Here is a 7570-nt window from a genome sequence, read left to right on the forward strand (position 1 = left end):
TCGAGTCACTGAAAGGCTGTGGAGGAGACTGCACAGAGAGGTGTACAACTACAGAGCAGCCAGGAAAATGTCACAAAGAGCGAGGCAAGACAAGGATAAAGAAAAACCTCTGCCGACCCCGTCCAGCATATCAAAGGGGTTAGGACAAAGGGATAATTAAAACCCTGGGGGCAACGCAAAGATACCTCCAGCAGGCAAGCGGTCGGCGGCCCCCAACAGTGCGGCAGCAAAAGCGCTTCAGAAGAAGGCTGAGAAAGAGAAAAGGACGGAGTCGAAAGGGAAGCATCAGGAGCAAGAAACTTGCGGAGCAGCGAGTGCAAAACCACAGCGGATTAACAGTGCGGCTAACAAAGATAAAGATAAATATATAATATTCCGTCAGCCCACCTTGACGGAATCATTTGCTGGTAAACCTCCTGCCCCCTCCGATCTTGGAAACATAGCAATGGTAGCAACCAGAACGCCAGAAAAACAACCTTCCGGCGAGGACACTGACACGGAGAATGCCGTCCTCGAGGACGTAGGAATCCAGGCTGCTAGGCAACAGATCGATGCACAGACGCGCCCGAAGCGAGCGTCACTTGCGGAAGATAGACAGACCTTCGAGCGGCAAGAGGTGAGCGGGGGCACGCCAGAAGGGGCAGAGGCTGCACAGAGGGGGTCAGAGAGGCCCATTAATCTGCAAATGATGGATGCGCTGCTCCAGGTCGAGGCAGGACTTGGCAGTGCGAAGATGGCTGATTCAGATTGGGGCAGTATGGTAAGCCTTGCATCAGGGAAAGAGCATGGAGACACTGTCGGTGAGAATAAAGGAGAACAGAGGGGGAGGCTCCACCGAGGGGGATAGGTTATTTTCTGTCAATGAGGAATCAGATTTATCACCTTCAAGCGAAGGAGAAAGTTTTACAGAAGATAACTCGGACTCAGAAATTAGCTTTACTGGCTCGGGGGGTAAAAACACGCAAAAAAGGAGGAATTCTTTCCCTAGACGCCCTGAAGGTGGTGACTCCCCTTCAAGTATGAACAGGAAGGTATTATGGGATTATTCAGCCACCTCTAAGATATACCAGGAAGGCAACCACACAGGAGGGGCAACAGCAGGGGTTAGCAATGAACCACCGCAGCATGCTGCGTTGGACTTATTGTTTAACACATTAAAGCAGATGCAGGGGGAAGCCAGAGCCGAAAGTCGGGGAGTGAGACAAGCAACGAAAAAAATCCAAGGTTCACTCAGGAAAATCAACAGGAAATATGAAGTAGTGGAAGAAAGAGTGACTTAGGTGGAAGAAAGAACTGGGAGACTAGAAGATGATGTAACGGAATGCCAGTCATTAAAAGTGGAGCACGAGAAAGCAATGGATGATCTTCAATGGAAGATTGAGGATTTTGAGAATCGCCAGAGGCGCAATAACGTTAGACTTCTTGGCTGGCGTAGGGGGTGGAAGGGCAGGACGCAAGAGGTTATGTTATTAAACTATTGAAGGGAGCTTTTCCTGAGGCGCAATGGCAATGGGAAACAGAGGTCCAAAGGGCACACAGATTTCCACACATGACTAAGAAAGGGAGAGATGGTAATAAGGATAAGTTGCCTAGGGCAACGTTGGTTTTTCTGGGGAATTTTTTGTCAAGGTAAGAAGTGATGGATGAGGCCAGACCAGACAGTAATAAAACATATGATGGGGTTACTTTTTTCGCAAGGCCTGATTTTTGTCATGTCACGGTGGAGAGAAGGTGGAGGCTCAGGCAACTGATAGCACCCTTTCAAGGGCAAGGGTCAGAGGCATACCTGTTGTTTTCTCCAAGACTAAAAGTAATTACGAGAGGGCATATCAGTATGTTTTTCTCAGAAATTAAGTCTAATCAGTTCTTAGAGGAACTAAAAACTCAGGGAAAGGGTCTCAGTAGAGATAAAGGTCCAACCACAGGCCCGTAGGGAGGCCACAGCAAATATGTAGGCCTGTAAGGGAGAGGGAGAGAAGCGGCACTACAAGCTACAGAGGTCACACATAGGTCATGCCTGACTTATTTGCCTGTAGAATGGAGGGAGGGTTCACAGAGGGAGGGAGGAGATTAGGGGTGGGCAGGGGGGCGGGGGATGATGGGGGTTCAAGGGAGACACGGTAGCTACAGCACAGTACATGAGAACACAGAGACACATGTATTTGACACTAGTGGTAGTAGGGAAAACAAGGGGGAAGTTGGTAAGAAGGATGGAAACACCCAGCAAATACACATGACATTAAGGATTGCTACAATAAACATCTGTGGCCTCAATGATGGAGGGAAAAGGCAGAAGGTGGCTGCTATGTTGTGAAGGTTAAAATTTGATCTCATATGCCTTCAGGAGACCCATATCGAGGGGAATAATAAGTATATGCTGGACCAATTAGGTTTTGAGGTACTCGCCCATACAAAACAAGGCACAAAGACAAGAGGGGTGGCCATCCTAGCTAAGAATGGAGTTTTTAAGGCCTTGAGGAAAAAGGAGGATCAATGGGGGATGTGGGTAGTTGTGGATGGTGAATCAGGGGCTGGAAGATGTACATTTGTTTCTATATATGGATCCACTGATGATGAGCCAGAGATATTTGAATTTCTCGATTCAGAGCTACCATTGTGGCCAGAACCGGTAATTTTTTGCAGGGATTTTAATATAAATGGGCAGGATGGGCTAGGCACAATGAGTGGGAGAGCTTAAGGGGGCCATAAAAAGCGGACATGCCAGGCTATATGTAATCTAGTACGACATAATGCATTAGTCGATATGTGGGCCCAGAATAACCCAGCAGGGACAGGTAGCACGTACTACTCGGCACCACATAGGATGGTTGCTAGGCTAGATTACTTCTTTATTTCAAGCCCATTGGTTAGTAGGAGCCGGCTGGAAAGGTTGCCAAGGTTACTCTCAGATCACAACCCACTAGTTTTAACGATCACAATCAGCAATACAAGGATGAAGGAATACTTATGGACCTTTGAGAAGGGGCTACTAAGAGAAGAAGGTTATATCAATCGAATTCAAGATAGGATTGTACTTTTCTGGGAGTCTAATAGGGAGACAGCCCCTCCCGGCACTACCTGGGATGCGTTTAAGGCTGGAATTAGGGGGGATCGCTGAGCTACACCCTACATAGGGATCGGCAGGAGAAGAATAAGCTAGATAGAAGTCTTAAAGACTTGACACACTTAGAAGATCTTCTCATCGGGGCTATAAAGAAGCAGGAATCATTAGATGATATTCTATAAAAAATCGAGATAATCAGAGCAGAGGCAAATGAAAGTTTAGCTAGGAAGGCGGCAAGCAACTATCTGGCTAAAAAAGAAAAATGTTACGAGTACAATGAGAGGGTAGGCCATCTATTAGCAATTCGGACGAGACAAAATCTGGCAGCGGGGGAAATAAAAGAAATTAGCGATGGCTTGGGGGGTCTTGAATAAGGTGGAAGATGTTAGGGAGGTATTTAGGGAATTTTATGCAAACTTGTATGATTAACAACTACTATTGAATTCTTAAACTTGGGGGTTTGTGTGTTTATGCTCTTGCCTCAGCCGACTTTGGGCACTGTTACCACAGCATGTGTTAAAATGAGATCTTACAGCGCGCATGAGTAATTGTTTGCTTTACCTGACTCCACGCTGGATTTTGGACGCTGCTTCTAGCGCAGCTGCCATATTGGGGGAAGTAGGTTGGCACGCTAGTGTTTAGCATCAGGTGACCTGCCTTGCCTCTATATGACCAGCCTGCCTCCGAGGATGTGCAGCGGACGAGTGCAGCGGGCGCGCCTTATGCGCGCCGGAGGTGCGCCAGAGGTAAGCCCGTCTGCGCCCGTCCGCGTCCCGGAGGCGCCCGGGCCCAACATCGCCATTGCTCCTTCAGCCCCCACCTCGGGAAATATACAGAGTTATGATTTTGCAACTCTTATCAGTCTTAGGGGAAATACCGGCTGTGATTGCCTCGTGCCTCTGTGTGAACCCTTTAGCGAGGTTTTAAATTGTGCACGATGCGGGTGGACCGTTAGTACCGCACCCCTCAGACCGGCCACTGTTGGTATGACTAATCCCTCTGATTTGCTGCGGACTAAGGGTAGGCCCCTCTCTTGTATGCTTCTTAATACTCGATCCGTGGGCAAACATGCCCTAGATCTTTTTAACCTTTTAACTGAGCATAAGGTGGCATGCCTCTATTTAACAGAGACTTGGCTGGGCGATGCTTCAAGTCCTGATATCTCTACTGCCCTTCCTGCGAACTATTATATGGTGAGGAAATACCGTGCTCTTTGTAGGGGCGGTGGTGTGGCCATTGTGGTAGATAGGCAATACTCCTGCTCTGTGGTTGAGACAGAGGCTATTGCCGGAGTGGAGTCACTTGGTTTTTGCCTCTCTTTTTCCTCTCACCAGTCGTGTGCTGGTTTGTTGGTGTACAGACCTCCGGGCTACCTTAGCTCCTTTTATGAGGACCTCCATCTGGCTATGTCCCCATTGATAATGAAATATAAGCACTGCCTACTTCTGGGAGATTTTAATATCCATATGGATGATGCAGAGGCTGTGGACTCCTTGAAACTCCAGGATGTAACTAGAGCCTTTGGCTTTTCCCCATATATTTTTTCTGCCACCCATAATAAAGGCATATTCTGGACCAGATATATTCTTCTCTTCCGGTCTTGTCCTTCCCTCCGGTACCCTTGATATGATCGGACCACTACCTTCTAAATTTTAATATACCTAATATCTCTAAGACAACTAGCAGCAGTGCAGACTTTCAGTCCACGGTTTTCCGCCCCTATCATCGGGTCACGGCTGATATGATGGAGCATTCCTTTACTTTGCATCCTTGTCTACTCACTGGTAAATTGGAAAATGATTTAGCCATCTTTCAGTCATGGCTTCTTCAGCCCTTTGAGGAGTTAGCACCCATTCCCTCTCAGCCCAAATCTGGTCCGCGTTCCTCAGCTCCGTGGTTTACTCCTGCACTTCATGAGATCAGAAGAAGCTGCAAGAAGGCCGAAAGAGTATGGCGTCGTAGCTATGATGAAGCATTCCAAGTAACGTATAAAGTCCTCATCAAGGACTATCATAAAGCTATTGTCGCTGAGAAGAAAGTGCACTTTGCTAAAAGAATCGATTCAGCAAGTAACATTAGCATAGAAATTTTCAGAATCGTTAAGAAGTTCACCTCCCCTGCGGCTTTAACTGTGAAACCATCTCCATCTGAGCCTTGGGTTAAGCAATTGGCGAATTTTTTCTCGAATAAGATCCTGAATATTCAGGCTTCTTTTCTGCCTGATAATTTTACGAATGAGTCTCCTTCAATATCACTTGAAATATATCCTCTCCCTGACAATCAGTGTTCCCTCCCTGATAATCACATGCTTACAACTTTTCCCTCTCTATCTCTCCAAATGTCATTGGATATGTTACTAAAATTAAAGTCCGGCTCCCCTTCGGATCCTTGTCCGGCTAAAATCTTAGCCAAAATGGCCCATGTTATCAACCCTTTGGTTAATTCAATTCTTAACACCTCTCTTGAAACCGGTATCGTCCCTAGTACTTGGAAAAAAGCGCACATCATCCCACTGCTAAAAAACCTAACCTGGACCCTTTAGAGCACTGCAATTATAGACCAATCTCGTTCCTTCCTGCTCTGGCGAAAATAGCTGAAAAGCACGTGCATTCCACTCTCTCCAGCTTTCTTGAAGCTCAAGATATTCTACACCCTACTCAGTCTGGCTTCCGCTCAAACTTGAGTACTGAGACAGCTTTATTAGAAGTAACTGAGTCTATCAAGGAGGTCATGGATAGAGGTGGGAAGGCGATGCTGGTGTTATTGGACCTGTCGGTGGCCTTTGATACCGTCCCTCACTGCCGTCTCCTTTCAAGACTTCAGGAGATTGGACTGAGAGGGACGGTATTCAATTGGTTCAAGTCCTTTCTGACCGACCAACAACAACTGATCTGGGACCCTCCTTTGACAGCTGCTGTTCCTCCTTTGGCTGTAGGAGTACCACAGGGGTCGGTGCTAAGCCCCACTCTTTTTAACGTTTATCTTTCTCCTTTGGCCGAACTGGTTGAGTCGCATGGAGCGCGTATTGTGTCGTATGCCGACGACACGCAGCTCCTTTTTACCTGCGATAAGAATACAGAGTTTGTTGGCATCTCTATCAGGAAGTGCCTGGAGGCCATTTTCTCCTGGCTTCGAGAGAACCAATTAAAATGCAATTCTGACAAGTCAGAGATTATTTTCTTTGGCTGTCCTCCTGATCCCCATTGGAAATCTTGGTGGCCGGCTGATATGCATCCTCCTGCATCACCCACGTCAGTGGCAAAGAACTTAGGTATTAAAATTGACACTGGCCTAACCTTTAAGCCCCAGATTCTTGGCCTAGTGGGTCAATGCTTTGCCATATTGCATCCCCTTAGGATATTTCTTCCTCTCCTATCTCATAGCCATAGAAGATTTACAGTCCAGGCAATGATTGGTTCCAGGCTCGATTATTCTAACATCCTATATCTGGGCCTTCCGGAATACCTTCTCACATGCCTCCAGACAGTTCAGAACTCAGCAGCGAGGGCCATTTTTGGCCTTAGCCGCAGGGCTCACACCTCTGCTCTCCTCGACTCGCTCCACTGGTTGCCAGTACGGAAGCGTATCCATTTTAAAACTCTGACCATGGCCTTCAAATCACTGCATGGTATTGGTGCTATATACCTAAGGAAAAGGGTTCAATTCTATTTTCCTTCCAGATCTCTTCGTTCGGCCTCACTAGCTCTGACCATTATTCCAACCATCAAACGTGCTCGCATTGGTGGACGTTCCTATAGATTGCCCCTCAACTTTGGAACAAACTTCCTTTTTCTCTTAGGAAGCTTGACAGTCTGCTATCCTTCCGGAAAGAACTTAAGACTTGGCTCTTTGGCCGATAGTCATCTTTGTTCCTGGCCTCCTCTCTACAGAGCTGTTTAGCACCGGGACACTCTGCCCGAGTAGCCGTGCGCTTTACAAGACACCCACCTAACATAACATAACATAACAACACATATACCATGTGACTTGCAGACAGGTGCTCTGAAGCTGTGTCCTATTTGAATCCTGTCTGCAATGGAATTCTCTGGCACAAATCTACTCCATCCATCTTCCCTTTTTTCAACTGTGTGCAAACACACGCCATTGTGCATTTTAAGTCTTACTTAAACTTACCTCAGCAGTAATACATTTAAAAAATGCTACACATTTTATTCAGTTGTTTTATATAATGTAAATTCTGGTAAACTGCTTATTTTCGAATTAGGATCTGTGAAAGAAAAGAAAAAATAGTTATAACATGTAATAATATATTTTTAACAACACAGCATAATTTAAATATTTTACAAAGTCATTTCTTTGCCTTTTTTGCTGTTCTCAGAATATATTGAATTTTAATTATAAACAGTGATTTCAATCGTACTCATCACATAACAGTGGCAAAAAAAAACAATCAATAAGATTGTTTAAAAAAAAAACAAGAGTCCGTCCTCAGTAAAATACCGGATAATACAAATCACACATATATAAAATGCTTACTGCTAAGAA

Source organism: Lissotriton vulgaris, chromosome 5, assembly GCF_964263255.1.
Source record: "Lissotriton vulgaris chromosome 5, aLisVul1.2, whole genome shotgun sequence".
NCBI classification, from domain to species: Eukaryota; Metazoa; Chordata; class Amphibia; order Caudata; family Salamandridae; genus Lissotriton; species Lissotriton vulgaris.